This window comes from Lithobates pipiens, unplaced genomic scaffold, assembly GCF_037356315.1.
Source record: "Lithobates pipiens isolate NorthernLeopardFrog02 unplaced genomic scaffold, aLitPip1_a1.2 Scaffold_8, whole genome shotgun sequence".
NCBI lineage: Eukaryota > Metazoa > Chordata > Amphibia > Anura > Ranidae > Lithobates > Lithobates pipiens.
This window is the reverse complement of record NW_027507903.1, coordinates 497,989,483-498,016,386: the sequence shown is the minus strand read 5'-3', so window position 1 is coordinate 498,016,386 and position 26,904 is coordinate 497,989,483.

Sequence of the window (26,904 nt, the reverse complement as noted above, 5' to 3'; positions counted from 1 at the left end):
ACCTGAGGTGTTTGTCCAGCCCCCCTAAGTCTGAAGGACAGTAAACAACCCCTGTGTTTAGAAAGTTTGTAGACCCCTGGGGTAGAGGAACAGGCAGCATAATTTCTATGTCCTCGTGTTGGGTTTTAAGGTTAAAGTATATCAAACCCAAGAACAAAAATGTAATATACTGCAGTTTAACAGTCCCCAGATGTGGTGGCTGCATTTGTTTTCATTTTTATTCCTAATTTCTTTATTTTCCCTTTGTTACAGTCACTGTACTGTATCTACAGAGAAACTGCATTGTCAACCTCGGACAGAAACACTGAATGTGGAACAAGGTCTGTATCTTTGTAAAATCTTTAAAATAATCAATAATATAGTTACTGTTTTAACCACTAGGCGCCCGCGCTGTAGCTGTCTTTCGGCACCAATTGCCAGGAGGGCGTCCCTGGACGTCCTTCTGTTTACTTTCTCCCTGTGCGCCACCACGGGCGTGCATCGGGGGAAATCTGTGTTGGCCGCGTCCCTTGGACACAGCCAATCACAGATTGTGCTAAATGGCCAATCACAGCGGCCATTAAGCACTCGATCGGAGTGTCCAATGAGAGATGATCTCTTATGTAAACATATGAGATCATCTCTCATTGCCGGTGTCCTGTTGAGACTTGTCCCCCATTGGATAGTGTCTGCCCTGTAGTGCGCAGGCACAATGCTTGTGCAGTACAGAGGACAAAGGAGACGCCGAAAGTCTCCGAACTTGAACAGCTGTTCATGAGCTGTACACAGCGCATGTGAAATTAACACTACATTGTGCCACACAATTGTGCTCATGAACAGCTGTTCATGTTGGGAGACTTTCGTCCTCTGTACTGTGCAAGCGCTGCGCCTGTGCAGTATAGAGCGGACACTATCCGATGGGGTGACCTTTCTCATCAGAACACCGTCTCTCCCTCCTCACACAGAGACTGCATTTGAGGAGGAAGAGCGACCTGTGCTAAATAGTGAGTGAACACAGTGCCCACAGTACCTGTCAGTGCTGTCTGTCCCCAGTGCCACCTATCACTGCCATGTGTCCCCAGTGTCACCTGTCAGTGCCATCTGTCCCCAGCTCCACCTATCAGTGCCATCTGTCTCCAGTGCCACCTGTCCCCAGTGCCACGTGCCATCTGTTATCAGTGCCACCTGTCATCAGTGCCATCTGTCAGTGTCACGTGCCATCTGTTATCAGTTTCACTTGTCATCAGTGCCACGTATCGGTGCCATCTGTCATCAGTGCCACATCAGTGTCACGTGTCATCAGTGCCATGTACTAGTGCCATCTGTAATGAGTGCCACGTATTAGTGCCACCTGTCATCAGTGCCCCATCAGTGTCACACATAATCAGTGCCACCTATTAGTGCCATCTGTCATCAGTACCACATATTAGTGCCATCTGTCATCAGTGCCACATCAGTGTCACGTGCCATCAGTGCCACATATCAGTGCCATCTGTCATCAGTGCCACATCAGTGTCACGTGTCATTGTCCTGGCTCTCCAGGGCCTTCAAAAGTGTTATAGGTAGTCAACAAGTTAGATGTGTAATTTATGCTCCTAGAACACGTGATGGTGCTCCCTGCATGTTGGGCCTCTCTATGTGGCTATGCTGTGAAAAAGTCCCACACATGTGGTATCATAATACTCAGGAGGAGTAGCAGAATGTTTTTTGGGGTGTCATTTGTGGTATACACATGCCATGTGAGAGAAATAACCCATTACAATGACAATTTTGTGGAAAAAAATAAAATAAAACAAATCTTCACATTGCAAACAATTGGGGGAAAAAATTACAATATCGAAAACCTCACCATGCATCTTACTAAATACCTTGGGATGTTTACTTTTCATGTCATTTGAGGGGTATTTGTACTTTCCTGGCATTTTCGGGTCACAAGAAGTGAGATAGGCCACCAGTACATCAGATGTGATCAATTTTGTGTGATTCGCACCACAGCTTGTAGACTCTCTAACTTTCACAAAGACCAAATAATATCCACTAATTTGGTTTATTTTTTACCAAAGATATGTAGCAGTATAAATTGTGGCCAAAACTTATGAAGAAAAATTAATAATTTGCAAAATTTTATCACAGAAACAATGAAAAATCCGTTTTTTTTTCAAAAAATTTCCTGCCTGGACCCATAGAGCTCAACTTAAATTGGTTGTTCCCTTTCAAAATATTCACTGTCAGCCCCTCTATTTTAACCAGGCATAATGCACTCTGTAAGTGTTTTAAACAAAGCCTCTAAATATATTTTTTCAGCTATATTCAGGCCGGTCATGTGGCTACTCCGATCCAGGGCTATAGGAGGAGTGGCCGAGATCTCCCTCTGATGTCAGCCGGGGAGATCACGAGGCAAACAGTTAACAGTGCATGTCAGAGCACAAACCAAGCAATCAAGTCTAAGGAATACCTCTGAGACAGGATTGAATTGAGGCAGAGATCTGGGGAAGGATACAGAAAACTTTCTTCAGCATTGAAGGTCCCAATGAGCACAGTGGCCTCCATAATTCATGAATGGAAGAATTTTAGAACCACCAGGACTCCTCCTAGAGTGGGCTGTGACCGGTTAACTCTTGATGTGTGCCGCTGAGGCTCGCTGAACGGGAGATATACAAACAGATGCCTCCACATCTGCTACTGGGAGTGCGGGCAGGGCATGGGGCCCATCCTGGCTCCTGTGATGACTTAAAGGGAAGAGGGGTTATCCCCTGATGCCGCACATCCAAGAAAAGGTGAATGGACTTGCAACCTCAACCTGGACTCTGACCAGGCCATGCCCCCAACGCATTTTGCTCTGCCCCCAGAGCTTAGTCATAGGGATCCTAGAGCGCGCCGCCCGACCAAACTGAGAGATCGGAAGAGAAGGGCCTTGGTCAGGGAGGTGACTCAGAACCCGATGGTCACTCTGACAGAGCTCCAACATTTCTCTGTAGAGAGAGGAGAACCTTAAGAAGAACAACCATCTCTGCAGCACTCCACCAATCAGGCCTGTATGGTAGAGTGGCCAGATGGAAGTAAAAGGCAAATGACAGCCTGAAGTTTGCCAAGAGGCACCTAAAGGACTCTCAGACAATGAGAAACAAAATTCTCTGGTCTAATGAAACAAAGGTTGAACATTTTGATCTGAATGGCAAGCATCATGTCTGGAGAAAACCAGGCCCCTCTCATCACCTGGCATCATCCCTACAGTAAAGCATGGTGGTGGCAGCATCATGCTGTGGGGATGTTCTTTCAGCTGCAGTTACTGGGAGATGAGTCAGGATCGAAGGAAAGATGAATGCAGCAATGTACAGAGACATCCTTGATAAAAACCAGCTCCAGAGTGCTCTGGACCTCAGACTAGGGTGAAGGTTCATCTTCCAACAGAACAACGACCCTAAGCACACAGCCAAGATAACAAAGGAGTGGCTACGGGACAACACTGTGAATGTCCTTGAGTGTCCCAGCCAAAACCCAAACTTGAACCCGATTAAACATCTTTGGAGAGATATGAAAATGGCTGTGCACCGACACTCCCCATTCACCCTGATGGAGCTTGAGAGGCCCTGCAAAAAAGAATGGGAGAAACTGCTCAAAAATAGGTGTGCCAAGCTTGTAGCATCATGCGCAAAAAGACTTGAGGCTGTAATTGGCGCCAAAGATTCTTGAACAAAGTAATGAGCAAAGGCTGTGAATACTTATGTACAGTACATGCGTTGTTTTTTTTTTTTTTTTTTTAATTTGCAAATATTTCAAACTCCTTTCATTTTGTAATTATGGGGTATTGTTTGTAGAATTTTAAGCAAAATAATGAATTTAATCCATTTTGGAATAAGGCTGTAACATAAGAAAATGTGGAAAAAGTGAAGCAATGTGAATACTTTCCGGCTGCACTATAGCTGAAAAAAAGGTATTTAGAGTCTTCATAAAAAAAAAAAAAAAAAAAACACTTAAGGCCGGGTTCACACCGCTGCGATGCGGGAACGCCGCGAATCCGCGGCGTTTTCCCGCATCGCATTACTCCCGCCGGCAGTTCACACTGCCCTATGCGGACGGCTGGGAGTGTCAATGATATGTTAATGACACCCCCAGATCCGTCCGCATATCGCAGTGCGATCTGCCGACTCGCACAGGAATCGGATCGCATGGTGTGAACCCCCATGCGATCCGATTCTGTTGCGGACCAAAAAAAGGGTCCCGTGCGAGTTTGCTGCGGGACCGATGCGAATTCAGCCATACTATCTGTATGGCTGTACTCGCATCGCTACGGAGATCGGATGTGATTTGCGGTGCGAATCACATCCGGATCTCCCCCCGCAGCAGTGTGAACCCAGCCTAAAGAGTGCATTATTCTTGGATAAAGTAGAGGGGCTGCCAGTGACATTTATTAAACTCTTTGTAACTACTAATAGCGGCAGGAGGGAGTTGGCGACACAGACACACAGAACTGACAGGCAGGAAGGGGTGAGGTGGAGAGAGGATAGCTGCAGATGATGGAGGCATGTAAACTGACCACGGTAATCAGGGCTCAGCAGCCATAATTACCGTGGTCAGTACACAGAGGGGACACAGAAACTAGCAGGATCAGCCCGGTTTTTTACAGCTTAGAAAGGGGCAAGTTAGTACAAACACTGTGCTGTTTAATCTGCTATAAGGAAACAGGAGTTTTATTTTTTTATTTTTTTTAGGGTTAAAAACAATTTAAGTAGAGTTAGGGGGCAATGTGTTAAAGTGTTTTATCATATTGCAATGTGTTACTGTTTATGTGGTTGCCTCTTCTTTCAGGGTTATTCGCCTTGAGGAGTCCCCTGGAAGTAGACAGGTTACAGTGTTTAGTTTCCTTACTCTTAATCCCGCAGTCAGTAAGACCCAACTGGATTATTTGCATATATCTGTGGATCATTTTATCATATTGCCACTGTTTGTTTCATTGTTAAAGAAACTTCCTAGTAAAGATAATTTCTGTGTTCACTACAATTTGTGTCCATTTACTGTGGTGTTTGCAATAACATTACCATACCTCCCACCTTTTTGAGATGGGAACGAGGGACACCTATTAGCAAATGTATGTAGGCATTTTTTTTCTATTCCTTTAGGCTGGATTCACACCTATGCATTTTTAGTGCTTTTTGCATTTTGCAGATTTGCACTACGGAACGTGTTCCATAGGAAACCATGTTAAATTGACTGTAGTGCAAATCTGCACAATGCAAAAAGCACTAAAAATGCATAGGTGTGAATCCAGCCTTATACTGGGTTTTGCCATTTACAAAGGAAGCCATTTAGAAATTGGATGAAAGTTTTAACACCGGGAAACACTTTTTGAAGATAAATTGTGCATTTTATATAGAACTATATAGATTAGACCAAAATGAGGGACAAATGAGGAGGAACGAGGGAGAGAGGGACTTTGTTTCAAATCAGGGACATTCCCTTGAAATCAGGGACAGTTGGGAGCTATGACATTACTGCCAGATGTGCCAAAGGGGCTGAGACTGTTCTTGGGGTTGGTAGGCAGAGCACAGAACCAAACATACTCAAGTGGCTCTTGCAGGTGGTAGCGCTATTCTAATTTAAAAGTTTAATTGAGCTTCAGGCTGGGTTCACACTGCTGCGGGGGGAGATCCGGATGTGATTCGCACCGCAAATCACATCCGATCTCCGTAGCGATGCGAGTTCAGCCATACAGATAGTATGGCTGAATTTGCATCGCTCCCGCAGCAAACTCGCACGGGACCCTTTTTTTGGTCCGCAACAGAATCGGATCGCATGGGGGTTCACACCATGCGATCCGATTCCTGTGCGAGTCGGCAGATCGCACTGCGATATGCGGACGGATCTGGGGGTGTCATTAACATATCATTGACACTCCCAGCCGTCCGCATAGGGCAGTGTGAACTGCCGGCGGGAGTCATGCGATGCGGGAAAACGCCGCGGATTCGCGGCGTTCCCGCATCGCAGCGGTGTGAACCCGGCCTTAAACTGATCACAATAAGGCCAGGTTCACACTGGTGGACTGCAGTTTTGGGCGTAGTGCGTTTGTATGCACGTTTTACACACAGTTTTAGGTGCAATTCCTTCTTGGGACCCATAAATCAGTGTAGAGAGGAGCGAACTTCCATACCTAATAATAAAATAAGAGTTACAATTACACACTGCATGTTTCTTTTTTGCTTCTCCAGGGATATGTGTTGTATTAAGTTTTACAACCTCTCCTGGGGATTTATGATGATCATTCAGTTCCTGATTTAAACAAGCTAATGAGGTTATCACCTTAATGAGCCGTTATGAAAATATTTTTTCCGTGAGATAGGCCCAGGTTGCTGATCCTCGAAGTGCTCATGCACCTTGAGGCTAATCGCTGTCATCATTTTCTTTAGTGAGTAAACTTTTCACCTCCGACTTTCTAACCCCTTTGAATATTCTTTCTCCCTCTACCCTATCTGTGAATTTATTGTTCCCAAGATAAACATGTTTTGATTAAGTCTGACACAGACTACTAAAATGCACTGCTTTGTAGCTTGCTGCCTGATGTTTGATCTGCTCTCCTTATGTATTGAGTTGGAGAATTTAATATATGTTCAGGTGTATAGAAGAGAAAAAGATGTCTGTAAAGAGCCATTAATAACAGCTATGAGTGTGGGTTAGGCCTCATGCACACGAGACGCAGATTAAACCTCTGTTAAAAAAAGCTGAAACGCGCGTTTAGAAACGCGCGTTTTGCCGCGTTTGCATGCCGCGTTTAGACGCGTTTAGACGCGTTTGCGTTTAAACGCGTTTATAAAGATAACATCATGTAGACCCTCCCCAAGCTCTCAAAGCATTTTTTTTAACTATTTCTGCTATTTTGATCAGAGTGAGCAGCAGCAGCATAGAGAGCAGTTGTACACTTGCATTTGCCGTGTCACTTGCCACGGCACCTGCCACAAGTTGTGGATTGTCCACTTGCCACGTCACTTGCCACAAGTTGGGGATTGTCCACTTGCCACATCACCTGCCACGTCACCTGCCACAAATTGTGGATTGTCCACTTGCCACGTCACTTGCCACATCACCTGCCACGTCACTTGCCACGAGATGTGAATTGTCCACTTTCCACGTCATCTGCCATGCCACCTGCCACAAGCTGTGGATTGTCCACTTGCCACGTCACCAGTCACATCACCTGCCACAAGTTGTGGATTGTCCACTTGCCACGTCCCTTGCCACGTCCCCTGCCACGTCACCTGCCACAAGTGGATTGTCCACTTGCCACATCACTTGCCACATCACCTGCCACAAGTTGTGGATTGTCCACTTGCCACGTCACCTGCCACAAGTTGTGGATTGTTCACTTGCCACGTCATCTGCCACGTCACCTGCCACAAGTTGTGGATTGTCCACTTGCCACGTCACTTGCCACAAGCTGTGGATTGTCCACTTGCCACATCACTTGCCACGTCACCTGCCACGTCACTTGCCACGTCACCTGCCACAAGTTTTGGATTGTCCACTTGCCACGTCACTTGCCACGTCAGCTGCCACGTCACTTGCCACGAGATGTGGATTGTCCACTTTCCACGTCATCTGCCATGCCACCTGCCACAAGCTGTGGATTGTCCACTTGCCACGTCACCAGCCACATCACCTGCCACAAGTTGTGGATTGTCCACTTGCCACGTGACTTGCCACATCACCTGCCACGTCACTTGCCACATCACCTGCCACAAGTTGTGGATTGTCTACTTGCCGCGTCACTTGCCACTTCACCTGCCACGTCACTTGCCACGTCACCTGCCACAAGTTGTGGATTGTTCACTTGCCACGTCACCTGCCACAAGTTGTGGATTGTCCACTTGCCACGTCACTTGCCACAAGCTGTGGATTGTCCACTTGCCACATCACTTGCCACGTCACCTGCCACGTCACTTGCCACGTCACCTGCCACAAGTTTTGGATTGTCCACTTGCCACGTCACTTGCCACGTCAGCTGCCACGTCACTTGTCACATCACCTGCCACGTCACCTGCCACAAGTTGTGGATTGTCCACTTGCCACGTCACTTGCCACATCACTTGCCACATCACCTGCCACATCACTTGCCACGAGATGTGGATTGTCCACTTGCCATGTCACTTGCCACGTCACCTGCCACGTCACTTGCCACGTCAGCTGCCACGTCACTTGCCACAAGATGTGGATTGTCCACTTGCCATGTCACTTGCCACGTCACCTGCCACGTCACTTGCCACGTCAGCTGCCACGTCACTTGCTACAAGATGTGGATTGTCCACTTGTCACATCACCTGCCACATCACTTGCCACATCACCTGCCACGTCACCTGCCACAAGTTGTGGATTGTCCACTTGCCACGTCACTTGCCACATCACCTGCCACGTCACTTGCCACAAGATGTGGATTGTCCACTTTCCACATCACCTGCCATGCCATCTGCCACAAGTTGTGGATTGTCCACTTGCCACACCACTTTCCACGTCCCCTGCCACGTCACCTGCCACAAGATGTGGATTGTCCACTTGCCACGTCACCAGCCACATCACCTGCCACAAGTTGTGGATTGTCCACTTGCCACGTCCCTTGCCACGTCCCCTGCCACGTCACCTGCCACAAGTGGATTGTCCACTTGCCACATCACTTGCCACATCACCTGCCACAAGTTGTGGATTGTCCACTTGCCACGTCACCTGACACAAGTTGTGGATTGTCCACTCGCCACGTCACTTGCCACATCCCCTGCCACAAGTGGATTGTCCACTTGCCACATCACTTGCCCCATCACCTGCCACAAGTTGTGGATTGTCCACTTGCCACGTCACCTGACACAAGTTGTGGATTGTCCACTCGCCACGTCACTTGCCACATCACCTGCCACAAGTGGATTGTCCACTTGCCACGTCACTTGCCACATCCCCTGCCACAAGTGGATTGTCCACTTGCCACGTCACTTGCCACGTCACCTGCCACAAGTTATGGATTGTCCACTTGCCACGTCACATGCCAGTCACCTGCCACAAGTTGTTGATTTTCCACTTGCCACGTCACCTGCCAAGTCACTTGCCGCGTCACCTGCCAGGTCACTTGCCACGTCACCTGCCACAAGTTGTCTATTGTCCACTTTCCACGTCACTTGCCACTTCTCCTGCCACGTCACTTGCCACAAGTTGTGGATTGTCCACTTGCCACATCACTTGCCACCTGCCATGTCACTTGCCACAAGTTGTGGATTGTCCACTTGCCACGTCACTTGCCACAAGTTGTGGATTGTCCACTTGCAATTGCAATTGTTTAAAATATTTTTCTAATGGTTTTTCATCATTTGCAATCATTTTTGAGATTTTTAATGTAAAAAAAAAGGTCACCTTTAAAAACGCATATACCGTATATACTCGAGTATAGGCCGACCCGAATATAAGCCGAGGTCCCCAATTTACCCCCAAAAAACTGGAAAAAATTATTGACTCGTGTATAAGCCGAGGGTGAGACATGCCTGTCCATCCCTGTGTGTCGTCCATCCCTGTGTGTGTCCATGCATCCGTGTGTGTGTGTGTCCATGCATCCGTGTGTGTGTGTGTGTGTCCATGCATCCGTGTGTGTGTGTGTCCATGCATCCGTGTGTGTGTGTGTCCATCCATCCCTGTGTGTGTGCATGCATCCGTGTGTGTGTGTGTGTGTGTGTGTGTGTGTGTGTGTGTGTCCATGCATCCGTGTGTGTCCATCCATCCCTGTGTGTGCATGCATCCGTGTGTGTGTGTGTGTGTGTGTGTGTGTGTGTGTGTGTGTGTGTCCGTGCAGCCTACCTGTGTCCAGCCTGCCTGTGTCCGTCCAGCCTGTGTCCGTCCCGGCCTGTGTCCGTCCCGGCCTGCGTCCCGTCCCGGCCTGCGTCCCGTCCCGGCCTGCGTCCCGTCCCGGCCTGCGTCCCGTCCCGGCCTGCGTCCCGGCCTGCGTCCCGTCCCGGCCTGCGTCCCGGCCCGTCCCGCAGCTCTTCGTCGGTGGCCATTCTAGGATTCAAAAGCCGCGCCTCCGTCGGTGATAGGCGGAACACTCAATTTCCCACTGACTGCTGGGAAATTGAGTGTTCCGCCTATCGGATGTCCGTGATAGGCGGAACACTCAATTTCCCAGCAGTCAGTGGTCCGCCTATCATGGACGTCCGCTCATCCTCATACTACGGACGAGGATGAGAGGACGTCCGTGATAGGCGGAACACAGACTGCTGGGAAATTCAGTGTTCCGCCTATCACAGGCGAAGGCGGAGACGGAGGCGCGGCCTTTGAATCCTAGAATGGCCGCTGTCTGTCTGCTCGACACGCTGATCGGGCAGACAGACAGCGATGACTCGAGTATAAGCCGAGGGGGGCACTTTCAGCCTCAAAAAAGAGGCTGAAAATCTCGGCTTATACTCGAGTATATACGGTAAACGCAAACGCGGCTAAACGCGGCTAAACGCGGTAGCGGCGTTTTGCCGCGTTTTACCGCGTTTTGCCGCGTTTTGCGTCTGAAACGCAGAAATTTTTGTTTCTGAACGCATTTTTTTGCTTCTGGAAAAACGAGATTAAACGCAACTGCATATAAACGGAAAAAAACGAGACTGTGTGCATGGACACATAGGATAACATTGAATGAGTTCAGGTGCAGTTGAAAAAACTGTCCAACTGCATCTGAACGCGCGTTTAACTGCGTCTCGTGTGCATGAGGCCTTAAAATGTTGTCAGTTTAAATGGAACATGTCAAAGGAGAGGTACCAGTGCAAGCATAGCCAATGCTATTTAACCCTTTCATGACAACGCCTATTTATGACATTTGGTGTTTACAAGTTAAAATCCATATTTTTTGCTAGAAAATGACTTGGAACCCCCAAACATTATATATATATATATATATATATATATATATATATATATATATATATATTTTTTAGCAGAGACTCTAGAGAATAAAACGGCGATTATTGCAATATTTTATGTCACACTGTATTTGCGCAGCGGTGTTTTAAACGCAACAACTTTTTGGGAAAAAGGGACACTTTCATGAATTTAAAAAAAAAAAAAACAGTAAAATTAGCCCATTTTTTGCATAATGTGAAAGATAATGTTACGCCGAGTAAATAGATACCAAACATGTCACACTTTATAATTGCACGCACTCGAGGAATGACGACAAACTACGGTACCTAAAAATCTCAATAGGCGACGCTTTTAAAAAAAATTACGGTTACCAGGTTAGAGTTACAGAGGAGGTCTAGTGCTAGAATTATTGCTCTTGCTCTCACGATCGCAGAAATACCTCACATGTGTGATTTGAACACCGTTTACATACGCGGGCGCAACTTCCGTATGCGTTTTCTTTGCTGCGCGAGCTCGCGGGGACGGGGGGCACTTTAAAAAATATTTTTTTTCTTATTTATTTTATTTATTTTCAAATTAATAAATAGTTTAAAAAAAAAATTTGATCACTTTTATTGCTGTCACAAGGAATGTAAACATCCCTGTGACAGTAATAGGTAGTGACAGGTACTCTTTATGGAGGGATTGGGGGTCTAAAAGACGTTTTCGGCGATTCTGAATACTGTATATATTTTTAAATCCGGCGCCATTGGCAGCCGAGTAAACCAGAAGTGACGTCATGAAGTCGCTTCCGTGTTTACAATTAGGAGACTGGAATGAAGCCGCTTACGGCTTCATTCCAGTCCCTCCCTAGCTGCCAGAGGCATCGGATGTGCGATCGGTGCTCCCGATTGAACAGGAGACCCGGTAAGATAGGCGGGAGGGGGACGCCCCCTCCCGCTCCTCCGGCATAACAGCCGAGCGGCTTTTAGCTGCATCGGTTGTTATGACTGGAAAGCCGATCGCCCGCTGTAAAAATCAGTACCGGGGTGATGCCTGCAAGTGCAGGCATCATCCCGGTATAACCCCCGGAAGCCGTGTACGCACATCTGCGTACGCTCGGCGGCAAGGGGTTAAAAAAATATTAGTTGTCTCCAGTGGCGACCCGACAATCTATGCGTCCAGCCTCTAATCTATATGCAGAGAGCCGGATGCATGGATTTCAATGGTTTTTTTATTTTTTTGAAGCACATGATTGGAGCCTGAGGCTCTAATTGGCATAAAATCAGCATAAAATCGGCATAAAAGTGTGGGCTTGGGGCGCAGAGCACTGCACCCTGAGCCCACTCAGTTGTGTGACAATAGTGATAATATTCGCTATTGTTTTCCTGCTTCTCCTCCTGGCCAATCGGAAAGTGAGTCCTGAGACCCAACTGACTGGGAGTCTTAGGACACCCAGCTCAGGACCCACTTCCTATTCGGCCAGGAGGAGACGCAACACCTGTTTGGCCCGGGAGGAGAAGCAACAGCCCCAGCTTTTCCCTCTGCAAGCTGGAGCGACAAGCAGCATCGGCCTCCTAAGATAAGGACACTGATCTCCTGCGGGGGGAGCAGATTAATTTGCCGCCCCCCAAAAAATTAAGCACTAGCCGCCACTGGTTGGACTGGGCTACTTTAAGCTGAACTCCATGTAGATATAAAATACACAAATGAATGCAGCTCTTTATTTTTTATACATTATTTAATGTGTTTTTCGTGCAAGCAGTGTACTTACCTGAATTTACCTTGACACCAGCCTCTTGCAGACCCTGTACAGCAGAGCTCAGGATGGAAGAGGAAAAAGCCGCACAAAGAGCCAATCAGTTGTGCAGCAGTGCAAGGGCCATCCTGATAGGAGGAGACAGCAGAGTGACAGAGAGATGAGCTCATTAATCTGCTACCTTTTCTTTCACTGTCCAGTCACAGGCTGGGGGGGAACAAGACCTGTTAGGCCCCTTTCACACGGGGCGGATCAGTAATGATCCGCCCCGTGATGATCCCCTCGCTCAGCGGGGATCGCTCTGTTGTCCCCGCTGAGCTGGCTGCAGACAGGGCGGTCTCCGCACACTGTGCAGGGACCGCCCTGTCAGCTCTCCGCTCTCCTCTATGGGGATCGGACGAGCACAGACCGTGTGTCCGTGTTCATCCGATCCACTCTGCAGACGGATAGAAAAATAGGATTTTCCTCCGTCTGCAGAATCGGACAGTTGCGGAGGCGGACGATATCGGGTGTCTGCGGATGTTCATCCGCAGACACCCGCTATCCCATAGGGATGCATGTATGCCCGTATTTCATCCGCAAACGGATGGATGAAATACGGACATATCGTCCGCATGTGTGAAAGGGGCCTAAGTGTTATTGATCTGTGGAAATCTTAGGTCTCCTGCCCTGTCAGACAGGAACATGCTGTGTGACACAGCTTTGTAAATCTCAGGACTGCAAGGGCAGAATTACAAACCCTTTGTCACGCAAGGCAGCTCCTTTATTTATCTTGTGCCTGCGTATTTAACTGCTTGTCTGGAGTTCAGCTTTAAACAGCAGGTAAACCCTAATTCCCCCTACACACGATCGGACTTTCCGACAACAAAACTGTGGATTTTTGTTTGAAGGATGTTTTCTCAAACTTGTCTTGCATACACACAGTCACACAAATGTTGGCCAACAATTACAAACGTGGGAACGTGGTTATGTACAAGACGTACGACGAGCCAAGAAAAAGGAAGTTCAATAGCCAGGGCTGCTCCTTCTGCTTGATTCCGAGCATGTGTGAACTTTTGTGCGTCGGACTTGTGTACACACGATCGGAAATTCCGACAACAAAGTTATGTTGGTGGAAAATTTGAGAACCTGCTAGCCAACATTTGTTGGCGGAAAGTCCACCAACAAAATCCAATGGATTTGGTTGTCAGAATGTCCAACCATGTGTACAAGGGCTCACAGAAAAGAGGACAAGTGGAAGTTCTAGTAGTCCTGTCTTGTTTTGGTTGTTATAATAGAAGAGTGAGTGAGCATTGTCATACTAGGACAGGAATTGTGTTAATGGCAGGATCAACAAAAAAGAAATTAAATTAAATTAAATTTAAAAAAAAAATCTGAAAAGAGAAAATTACTGCAGCCACCACATCTAGGGACTGGTAATGGGCAATATAGTAATTTTTTGTTTTGGGGTTTAGAGTTTCTCCTTCAGAGCAGTGGTAAGTTGTCTTAAAAGCTTGGCTTCCCAACCAGGAGAAGCAAGGCAGAGGTGGGTATTAATGAGAAGGATATCAAGAGAACCTGTCATTTTCCTCTTAATGGAGAAAGTGACATATATTCTTTAAATCTGAACTCCAGGTTGTAGAGTTTTTTTTTTTTTTTTAAGTACAGGCCAGGAGCTCAGGTGCAGAATAAGTGTAGGGCCTACATAATGGGGTTTGTCCAGAGAGGCTATGGTCAGGTAGGGGTTAATTTAAGGTTTGGTCAATAGGAGGGGAATTAGAGATATTATCTCATTGGAGGAGGTTAGGGTGTGGTAGAGTGGGGTCCTAAGGGTTCCTTGGTTGGAGGCGACCCTCCAAGTTTCAAATGGCCCAGGGGACAGTGCCGGACAGGATTTTCATTGCCTGCTGAGTCTGGAGTTCCTGCACCAGTAATGGAGGATCTTGAGATCATGCTGGCCAACATTCGCTCGGCTGCGGTTGCAAACGGGCCACAGAGGGCTCCTATAGAGAAATCTAGAAAATTCATAACTGTTTCTAACATATTTGAGGACGATAGATAGTTAGATGGAAAATAAATTATTATTCAATACTTACTGTTTGCAGTCAGATCTCGACATGATCAGCAGCAGTGGCGGCTGGTGGTATATTTTTTGGAGGGCAAGCCACCCGCCGCCACCTCCCCTCTCCCAGTAAGTTAGGTCACAGGCACCTCCCGGGTCAGTCGATCACCAGACCCGCACTTACCCCATCTAGGACACGGGCAGCGCTTCCTCTGGGCAGTGGGCAGCAGCTTCACTCTGCATCTCCTCCTCCTCAGCGGCCAATAGGATCGCTTCTCCTCTCACTAGTGCCCCCATACAAAGTGGGGGCACTGATCAAACGGGAGGAGTTAGGAGCACCAGCGGGAGGGTTCTGAGAAGAGTAGAATCGGGGCTGCTCTGTGCAAAACCATTGCACAGAGCCAGTAAGCATGACATGTTATGTTATTTTATTTTTTTAAGCTGAACCTTTAATACCACTTTAAAAGTAAAAAAGTTTTCCTCAGATTTTTCATTTTAATAAAACATTGAAACTTTAGAAGGCTCTAGCCCTTCCCTACTTTCCTAAAATAAATGTTTTGGATACATTTGAATGGAGTAAGGAAAGGACTAGAACCTCTGTGAGATTTTATTACTGTCTGTGGCCCTACAGAGGACATTTGTTGACCAAGCAGATTTCAATGCATAATGGCTGACTCCACTGCCCAACGATTATCAGTTCCTCTTCCAGGTGACAGGTCCACTTAAGCCAATGCACGGAGATGTAACAGTGGTGCAGCTAGAGAAATTCAGAGTCGTTCTGTATTCAAGATGTCTTTGTTGTTGAACAAAGAGCAGCGTTCAACCTTTGACGGCTTTGATGCCATTTAATTGCCCGATGTGTTGCGGTTCAAGCAGCTGGTACACTTCCGCTGGCAGGGATGAAAACAGATGGCTCACTCTCACAATTGAAGGCTTCGTTCAGGAGGAATTATGACTTTGACGACACTGGCATAAGAAAACGAAATGTCAGGTATGGCAGCAACTGCTGTTTTGTGAACTGTCTGACACCGGCGAACACCATTGTTTCTAAAGAAAAAAAACATACAATAGTGTTGGACTGCATCACCACCTGTTTTCCCATTCGCAGGATGAAAAGACAACCCTTGTTAGCAAACAAAATGATTAAGCAAGTCAATCTAAAGCCTAGTCTGTTGACAGACTGTTGTCCTAAAATCTTACCATTAGTACGCTCGTTTTGACAATTTGTCCAATTTTCGGCCAACAAATCTTGGATGCCAGGCTAGTAAATTTTCAGCGGCCAACGGTTTGACGTCAGATTTTCCTACGGTCAGTGCTCGAATCCATCACACAAAAGTCGAAAGTACAAACACTCATGCTCAGAATCAATGCTCACCAAACAAATTAAAATAAATTAGCAGAAGGGGCCCAAAGGGTGGCACTCAAGAGCTGAAATTCCTCGTAGTACTTCACTACGTTCGTGTTTGTGGCACGGCAAATGTGTACGGTTAGTAAGCAAGACAAGATCCTGGCACACTCCCTTTTGGCAAAAATCAGACACTTGGCTGGCCAACAATCGTACCGTGTGTTTGAGGCTTAAAAAGTCACATTTTCATAAAATGAAAATCTTAAAACCTTAAAGGCCAAAAAGGAGCTGAAGCACAACTTTATTTAAAAGGATAATGAAAGGGTCAGTCCAACCAAAACAAACTTTCCAGCCTTCCCTTTTCTTGAGAAGAATGGCAATGAGATCTTCAGGCTTGGGTTACACATACAATCCTATACCCACACTTGATCCAGAGGAAGGCAAAACACCCAATAAAGCATGATCCAATTTGCTCCAGCGAAGACAAAAATTAATCCAGGAGGCAATTGGATATTCACTGGATTAATTACCCCTGGTGTTATTACCTATAACTGTTAGTATTCAGTTATATTTTGTGCATTGAGGAATACATCCAGCTCTTTTTAAAAACAATCTACTGAGCTGGCCAGAACTAGTTCTTGAGGGAGTCTATTCCACATCTTCACAGCTCTTACTGTGAAGAAGCCTTTCTGTATAAGTAGGTTCATTCTCTTTTCCTCCAGACAGAAAGAGTGCACCTTTGTTTCTGTAATGACCTGAAAGTGAATAACTCTCAAGTTCATTATATGGGCCACTTACGTATTTGATACATGATGATCATTTCCCCCTTAATTGTCTTATTTCAAGAGAAAATAAATTCAGCTCTTCTAATCTTTCCTCACAGCTGAGCCCTTCCATGCCTCTTATTAGTTTGGTTGCCCTTATCTGCACTCTCTCCAGTTCTTCATTATCCTTTTCATGAATTTGTGGCCAAAAGTAAAGTGAATTTTCCAGATGAGGTCTTACTAATTATTTATGCAATTTATAATAATTTTTGTGAAATGATGTCTCTTGCTGAAGTCTATACCTCTTTAATTACAAGAAAGTATTTTGCTTGCTTTAGAAACTGAGGCTTGGCATTGCATGCTACTAATAAGTCTATGATCTACCAGGACACCCAAATTCTTCTTCACCATTGACTCCCCAGTTGTACTCCTCCTAGTATGTATGATGTGTGCATGTTTTAGAACCCAAGTGCATAATTTTACATTTATCAACATTAAACCTCATTTGCCGCATAGTTGCCCATTTAACCGCTTCCCTACCGCGCTATAGCCAAAATTCAGCTACAGTGTGGCTCTCCAGTTCTCCACCTCCAATATGTGTGCCTCCCATGTGCCCCCTGGGGCGTGTATCAGGCATGTCCTGTGCCTATCAGAGTGGCTCTTTACCATGTGATTAGCTGTGTCCAATCACAACTGGTCACATGTAAACAGACTTGCCGGTTATCGGCATTCCTTTCCTCACATGCGGTCTCTGTGTGAGGAAAGAAGAATGCAGTGCAACCCCATGAGTGCCAATCACTGCCCATCAGTACAACTTATAAGTGCCCAGCAGTGGCCATCAGTGCAGGTTATCGGTGTCCATCAGTGCCACCTATCAGTGCCCATCAGTGCAGGTTATTAATGCTCATCAATGTCCAAAACATAAAAATAAAAACAATGCGTGCACAGTATATTAAAGCAGAGTTTAACCCAAAAGTGGAACTTCCGCTCATTTGTCTCTCCCCCTCCGGTGCAACATTTGGCACCTTTCGGGAGGGAGGGGCGACAGGATAACAGTCTTTGACGGGTATCCTGTTTCTCCTTCTGGGAGCCACAGCTGCAGCTATTGACGTCACCGCTCGGCTCCTTCCTCCTCTCCCTGTTGCCGGGCCAGTAAGAGAGAAGAGTGGATCTTCGCGCATGCGCAGTAGGGTTTCCAGCTTTAAGCCATAAATCTACACTACCGGGTTCCCTTACCCACAATGGGGGGGTGCCAACATCGCTGGACTCCAGGACAGGTAAGTGTCCTATTATAAAAAGCCAGCAGCTGCAGTATGTGTAGCTGCTGGCTTTTAATTTTTGCAGCGGTGGGAAGACCTCCGCTGTAAGTGACATTCACAAACATCAATGTGATTTTGTAATTGAAGGGTAGGCAACCTCGGCACTCCAGCTGTTTTTGGAACCACAAGTCCCATGACGCATAGCAAGACTGGTATGACTTCTAGAGGCATGATGAAATTAGTAGTTTCACCACAACTGGAGTGCTGAAGTTGCTACCTCTGCAAATCTGTACAGAATCCAAGACATCCAGCCTAATGACAAATGCCTGGTAGATTTGATTCATGGTTACCTGCTATCTTAACTCCTTAATGATGGAGGGTAAAACAAATGTTAATGCCTAAAAACAGTTTTGCAACTTTCACATGCATTAGTAAAACTTTACATTATCAGAAATACTTTATGTGTCCTTGTTTTTTTTTCAGGACAAAGTGGGCTTATAATTGGTGGTAAATAGACCCAGACCCAGAAACATTTAGCTTTTATTACAATACCTAAAACAAAAAATATACTGACCTTTGACCTAGACCCTTGACCTTTAACCCTACATTGACTCTAACACTAATCCTGACACTGACCTAGATCAAACTTAATTTAGCTATTTTTTTTAATTACTTTTTTTTACCTAATTTTGTTTGTTTACATCTTTCTCCCATGCAAAGAGTGATACAATGTATCGTTCTTCATTCAGAAGAGAAATAAAACACATGGGCAGGCTGCACAGTGACTGATCACTATGATAGCCAATCATAGGCTATCACAACAATCAGGTGACAGCGAATCAAGAGACTGGGGTCCTCATCTTGAGGCACTAAGAATTCCTGCAAGCTTTTGGATCATACAATGGAGAGGCAATATATCCCATTAGAGTTCTTTGCCAAATTCTCATCTCTGTCTGAGGGTCTCCCCCTCTTTTGACTTGGGGTTTAGCATCTGGACCTAACCATCCATGAAGGTGTTCTCTGTGTTGATTTTAATATACGCACATATTAATGTCATTTTAGAGTGAAGAATATTTGTTTTTCACAAGAAGCAGGCATTGTCCTGTGAAACGCGTTGGACATGGAGACCTTATCTGTCACTTTCTTGAAAGTAATCAACTGCTGGATTCATTCACATATATCATGGGTGGTCTTTTTATATGAATTATGTAAATTGTAATGCCAATAATATGTGTTATTGACATACATTTTATTACATTGTTTTAAGTGGTTAAAATAAATAATCTTTGATATTTTTATAACTTTTGGATTGTGGTGGTTCCATTAAAATCCTGTCCATGTTTCTTGGAGGGATTGCACTACAATCTTTAATCATGGAGACAAAAAAAATAAAAAATCGGCTGTCCTGGACTATTAAGGAGAGCTGAAAAAGTGACCATTTGAGTGTGCGATAATGTAGGGCATTGTTACATAAACTATTTGTTTATGATAAAATTAATGATAATTTCAGTTTGTGAATTGAACATTTATTTTTAGAATTTTTGTGAAATAAAATAACACTCATAGTTACTTGACTCCCCAGCTATTCAAGTTCTAAAGAGAAGATGATTTGTTTGCTACATTTGTACCCCTTTTTTTAAATGATGTCACTGGAATGTTTGTAGAGTTCTGGGAGAAGTTTGTATAACTTATACAGCCACAGTAATTATTTTTCAAATTCTGCTGCATCGTAAACATAATATGGCAAGAATTTATAGTCAGTGTAATAAAAACAGATAGCGGCTGTAAAATCATTTAGTCAGGTTCACCAGTGGGTTATTGAAGTGCACAAGTTCAGGGATTACTGAGCATCCTGGCAAGTTGGCGGGAGCCGTTTGGAAGGCGTCCACAATATCTTTACAGGGGCAGGCTGGTAGGTGTACAATTTGCGAGATGAAGTATGCATTGCACCACTCCTGACTCAGGTGTGCCAATGATTCTTGGTCACCTTGCACTATACTGTTTGATTAAAAAAGCTGATAGCAGGCTTCAGTAAGCGTTAACAACGCTACCTGAAACTTGGATTTTGCAAAAATGTTTCACACAGCCCCCCACACATGGCTAATGCATAAGGTAAAGTCTACAGACTTGGAAAGATCAGTTTGTAAATGAATAGAAAAAGGATAAAAGACCGTACTCAGAGAATAGTGGTTAATGATTCTTACGCTGAATGGTCTAAGGTTATCAGTGGTGTACCCCAAGGTTCAGTGTTGGGACCCTTACTTTTTAATATCTTTATAAATGATATGTGGTCTACGATTAAACTACCATTTTAGTCTTTGCAGATGACACAAAGCTATGCAAATTAATAAAATCCTTATAGGATGTCTCCAGCTTAGAAGCCAACCTCAATGCTCTGTTTAATTGGGTAATTGTGTGGCAAATGAGGTTTAATGTTAATAAATGTAAAGTTTTGCACTTGTGGGCTAAGAATATGCATGCATCATACATATTAGGCTGCAGGATCTCCAAACTACAGCCCTCCAACTGTTGCAGAACTACACATCCCTTGAGGCATTGTAAAACTCTGACAATTACAGACATGACTAGGCATGATGAGAATTGTAGTTCCCGAACAACTGGAGGGCCATAGTTTGGAGACCCCTAGGGGGAGTACAACTGGGGGAATCAATGGTGGAGATGGATCCGGGTGTTCTGGTAGAGCATAAGCTTGATAATAGCATGCAATGCCAAGCTGTGGTTTCCAAAGCGAGCAAAATCCTTTCTTGTCAAGCAAAATACTTTCTTGCATTAAAAGAGGTATAGACTCCAGGGAGAGAGATATCATCTTGCCCCCGTACAAATCATTAGTAAGACCTCATCTGGAATATGCAGTTCAGTTTTGGGGACCAGTTCACAAAAAGGATATCGGGAAACTGGAGAAAATGCAAAGAAGAGCAACCAAACTGATAAGAGACATGGAGGAGCTCAGCTATGAGGAACGAGAATCTTCATTTTTATTCTCTCTTGAGAATAGGAGATTAAGGGGGAATATGATCAACATATATAGTGAATTTGGTGTAGACTTATTCACCTTAAGGTCATCGCAGAGGACAGGGAGGTACTCTTTATGTCTGGAGGAAAAGAGATTTAATCTCCAAATACAGAAAGTTTTCTTCTCAGTAAGAGCTATGGAAATATGTAATATTATATAGGTAAAGTCGATCCAGTGAATATCTGGTTGCCTGTTGGGGGATCAGGAAGGATTTTTTCCCCTGCTGGAGCAAATTGTATCATGCTTTATTGTTTTTTTTGCCTCCTTGTGGATCAACAGTGGGTATAGTATAGTGTATATGGAGGTTTTCTATTTGTCTGTATATTTTGTTTCTGTGTTTATTGAACTGGATGTACTCAAGTCTTTTTTCAACTAGATTAACTATGTAAATATGTAACTATGAAATGTGTCACAAGCCTGATAAAGTCCAATAGGTGCTTGTCTAAAGCGATGGCCATAACTCTGGTTAAGATTTGTGTTCAAAGGGTATCTAATGCAATGAACAAAAATGCATAGATGTGGAACATCCTGGATTTTCAGGGACAGTCCTGAATCCCGGACCTCTGTCTTGGCCCTGGGCTGTGTTCTGGAATCATAGCATTACCCTTATTTAAATCACTGAACATCAGCTGTACCTCAAGGAGTGTATTCATTTAGGGGATTGTGGACATGTGGTTCATTTCTGCATTTTTTGGGACGGGACTATGCAAGAAAGTGAGTGTGGCCTGGGTGTGACAGTGTCTTGGAAAGTGGGCTTGTCGAGTATGGGCCATGGGTGGGTGTGACAGTGTCCCAGGGACTATAAATAATATGCTGGTAAGTATGAAAATGCTTTATATTTCAGATTACCAGTCCTTAAAGTGGATCTAAACCCTCACATATACCCAGTAAAGTGAACAGCCTCAGATGATAAAAATAAATCCTCCCACATAAGTTTTACATGTATATCTGCTGTCTTCAGCTTTATATACTGTTTAGAAAGTGCACATCATGTTCGAATTTTCACTTCTTCATTCAGCAGTAGCAGGGTAGTGTTGGATTACACTGGGAGACAGCTGATTGGAGGAAAGGCACACACCCCTCTCCACATAAGCAAAGACTTTAAGAGCTGTGCTGTGAGTAGACCAGCTTTCTGCTAATCTATTTATAGCACTCACCCTGACACAAACTTCAGGCTGGTTTTATCACAATCTGAGAACTTGTCAGAAGTTATCATGCTGATAACAGAGGAAAGGAGCAGAAGAAAGTGATGGGACTTAGGGCTTTGACGAGAGAGAAGAAAACACTGCAGATATATGTGCCCAGCTCAAATTTCATGAATCAAGTTTACATCCAGTTTTATGTGGTAGCATAAATGTGTATGCTATTGACAGAATGGAGAGGGAGAAGAGTTCAGTAGTTTTGTCCTAGGGTGACAATGCTGCTCCTCATAGGTTAAGTGAGCGTTGTCACCCTAGGACAGGAAATGTGTTTCTGGCAGATAACATTAAAGGGAAACATTTTTTGAAAAAGCTAAACTAATCCAACCACCAAATCGAAATGCTAAGTTACAATATAATACTTTTTTTGTTCTTGGCTGGTGTCAGGGCTGGCTTAGCCCTTCCTTCTCTGGGCTGGCCGCTCAGCTGTCGGCTAATTGCCAGCTCTCTCCTCTCTCCACAGTTACCAGCTGTTTCTGATGATGCTCGTCTGACCTGCCTACTTAAAGCCTTCCAGCTCACTTCACCTCTGCCTTGGTCACATCACTAGAAACCATCTCCTATGGTTTGTTTAAAGGCTGGCTTGCTGACATCCCTTCTGGCTCCTTATCCTGCTTGGTGTTGCTCTACTTGAATCCCTGACTTCTGGCCTGGCTGACTATCCGATCTGGTTACTGGACTCTGGCTATGCTTGCCTACGCTTTTTCTATTTACCTTTTTATTTTTATTAATAAACAAGTGTGATTTAATTGTACTTCTGTCTCAGTCTGATTCATGGTTTCTGACAGGTGGGCAGAAAATTGCTTTAAAAAAGGTTAAAGGCTTCAAAAAAAGCTGTCTGTGTAAAATTTAAAACATCTTACCTTTCTAAAAAAATATGTAACATTAAATTGATAACCATTAAAGGTGCCCTTCAAATAAAGAAATAAATAGTAGTAGGAATCATGCCAAACAAAGGACCAAATCAGGTAAAGTTATCAGGTAAATGTCTATGCCTAGACATTTGGTCACATGATTGACTGATGTGATCCCACAGAAGCTGGAAATATATTAAAGGTTCTGCATCCATTCATGTGTTTGGGGGAGCAGACCAGGCTGGAGGAGCGGGAAACACAGTGACGAAAATAATTATTTGATCCCCTGCAGATTTTGTAAGTTTGCCCACTGACCAAGAAGTGAAGGGCCTATAATTGTTATCATAGGTGTATTTTAAATGATAGAGACAGAATATGAACCAAATATACATAAGAAAAATATGATACAAATGTTATAAATTGAATTGCAGTTCAATAAGCAAAATAAGTATTTGATCCCCTACCAACCAACAATAGTACTGGCTCCCACAGACTGGCTACAGCGTGTGCTCATGTGGTACGCAGATTAGTCCTGTCTATTTAAGAAGGTGCTCCTAATGACAACTCCTTATGTTTATAAGAGAAGCCTGTCCACAGAATCTCATTCTTCCATTCTGATCATGGGCAAGACCAAAGAGCTGTCAAAGGATGTCAGGGACAAGACTGTAGACCTGCACAAGGCTGAAATGGGCTACAAGATCTGTTTGAGTGATTATTCACAAATGAAAGAAATACAAAATAACCATCAATTGCCTTCGGTCTGGAGCTCCATGCAAGATTTCGCCTCATGGGGTAAGAATGTTCATGAGAAAAGTGAGGGATCTGTCCAGAACTACACAGGAGGAGCTTGTGAATGATCTCAAGGCAGTTGGAACCACAGTCACCAAACAAACCATTGGTAACACAATACGGCGCCATGGATTGAAATATTGCAGAGCCCACAAGGTCCCCCTCCTCAAGAAGGCACATGTACAGGCCCGTCTGAAGTTTTCCATTGAACATCTAAATGTTTCAGAGAAGGACTGGGAGAAAGTGCTGTTGTCAGATGAGACAAAAATTGGGCTCTTGTGCATTAACTCACCGTGTTTAAAGGAAGAAAAATACTGACTATGACCCTAAGAACACCATCCCCACAGTCAAGCATAGAGGTTTAATTATTATGCTTTGGGGCTGTTTCTCTGCTAAAGGTACAGGCCGACCCTGCTGAATTGAGGGGCCATTGGACGGGGCCATGTATTTTAATATCTTGAATGAAAACCTTCTTCCCTCAGCCAGAACACTGAAGATGGGTCATGGATGGGTCCTCCAGCATAGCAATGACCCAAAACATACCACAAAATCAACAAAGGAGTGGCTCAAGAAGAAGCACATTAAGGTTAATGGAGTGGCCTAGCCAGTCTCCAGACCTTAATCCTATAAAAAATGTATGAAAGGAGCTGAAGCTTCGAGTTGCCAAGAGATAGCCAAGAAACCTTAAGGATTTAAAGAAGATCTGTAAAGAAAAGTGGACCAAAATCCCTCCTGAGATGTGTGCAAACCTGGCAACCAACTAAAAGAAATGTCTTACCTTTGTGCTTGCCAACAAGGGTTTCTCCACCAAGTTCTAAGTTATGTTTTGCTTGGAGATCAAATACTTATTTTACTCACTGAACTGCAACTAATTTTATAACATTTGTATCATATGTTTTTTTCTGGATTTTTGGTTGATATTTTGTCTGTATCATTTAAAATACATCTATGATAAAAAATAAAGATAGACCCTTAAGTTCTTTGTAAGTGGGAAAACTTACAAAATCTACAGGGGGTCAAGACATTTATTTTGCCCGCTATATAATATTTAGAATTGGTAACTATGAACTCAGGATGAAAGTCACAAACTTTCTTCCCCTTTTGTATACAGTTCACAGTGGCCTTTCCTTCAACCTGCCTTCCATGTAATAAAACATCACCTTACAAGTGCATTATGTTGCGTTGGCTGTATAGTTGCACTGTGTGTTGTCGATACTTTATACTATATATCATAACCTCATTATATCTTATCTTTTCTTGTAGATTAAACAGGACATATGGAGCAGAGAGGACTTAATGCAAAGAACAGATTCTCTGAGTCTCAATGACTTTGCTCTCTTTACTCTTGTTTAAAGTGATATTAAAGGTTGGATTTTTTACTAAAATAATAAACATGTCATACATACCTGTTCTGGTATTGCACAGAACAGCCCTGACCCTCCTCTTCTCCCCGCCGGTGCTCCTGGTTGCTCCTTTTCTTTGAGTCCACCTATAGTAAGCTGCTTGGTATGGGTGGCACTTGTGCATGCTCGCCCCCGAGCCCTGCTCTGTGTGTCCATAAGACACACAGAGCAGGACTCGGCCCATCACTGGCCCCTGCTGTTGTATATGAGCCAATGAGGAGTGAGAGCGCCTCGGCCCCCATGCACATCGCTGGATAGAATTCGGGCTTCTGCATAGAATGCTGAAAACCTTCTGCCTTTACAACCACTTAAAAGTACAAGAAAACCCTAACTATAACTACGCTCTGTCCCTAACACTTACCATCCTAGCAAGCCGGCTGCTAAGAGTGCTCTCAAGCTGGACTGTGTGCACCCATAGACACACACAGTGCTGCTCAGCCACGCCCCTCACTGCCCTCGCAGGATCTGACTGACAGTCTAGGGCTCCTGCTGCTACCTGCATCTCCAGTGAGACAAGGAAGGAAGAGCAGCAGTGCTGCAGCCAGAGACAGCTCTGCATGCATAAGAGGAAAGAAAGTCTTCATCTGTTTAGGCCAATATGTTTTCTGCTACGTACTTTTGGTAAAAAATCGCAATAACCATATATTGATTGGTTTGTGCAAAAGTAATAGCGTCTACAAAATAGGGGATAGATTTATGGCATTTATATGGCATTTTTATTATTATATATTTTTTACTAGTAATGGCAGTGATCTGCGATTTTTAGCACGACTGTAACATCGCGGCGGACTGATCGGAAACTTTTGACACTTTTTTGGGACCATTGACATTTTTACAGCGATCAGTGCTATAAAAAAATGCATTGATTACCGTGTAAATGTCACTGGTAGGGAAGGGCTTAACACTAGGGGGCGATCAAGGGGTTAAATGTGTTCCCTCATGTGTGTTTCTAACTATGGGGGGATGGGACTGACTGGAGGAGGAGACATATTGCTGTTCGTAATTACTACGAACAGCAGATTTGTCTCTACTCTCCTGTCAGAATGTGAATTTATGTGTTTACACACACAAATCTCCGTTCTGGATCTCGGGAATTATCCTCACTTTTTTCCACCGAAAGTGGAGTTATCCTTTAACCACCTCCCATCGTATTGACAACTGATGGGCGCAAGGTGGCTCTCTTGTTCTGGGACAACATCATATGACATTATCCCACTTTCACTGCGCGTGCCCGTGGCAATCAGTGGTGTGCTGTGTCCCTGGGACACGGCGCATCACTGATCTCAGTAAAGAGTCGATGACAAGGATCTTTACCCATGTGATCAGCTTTGTCCAATCATAGCTGATCACATGTTAAGAAGGAAATTCCGGCTATATGTGCATTCTGACACTGACACTGGCAGCGTGGGAGGAGAGAAGAGCCGATGAGTGGCATTTCCTCACAGGGGAGAGCTGCACATATAATCAGGGCACCGAACATCAGTGCCCTGATTATCAGTGCAGTCCCAGCAGTGATGCCAGTCAGTGCTGCTTTTCAGTGCCCATCAGTGACGCCAATTAGTGTCATCAATCAGTGCCCATAAGTGCTGCCTATTAGTGCCCACCAGTGCCACCTATCAATGCCCATCAG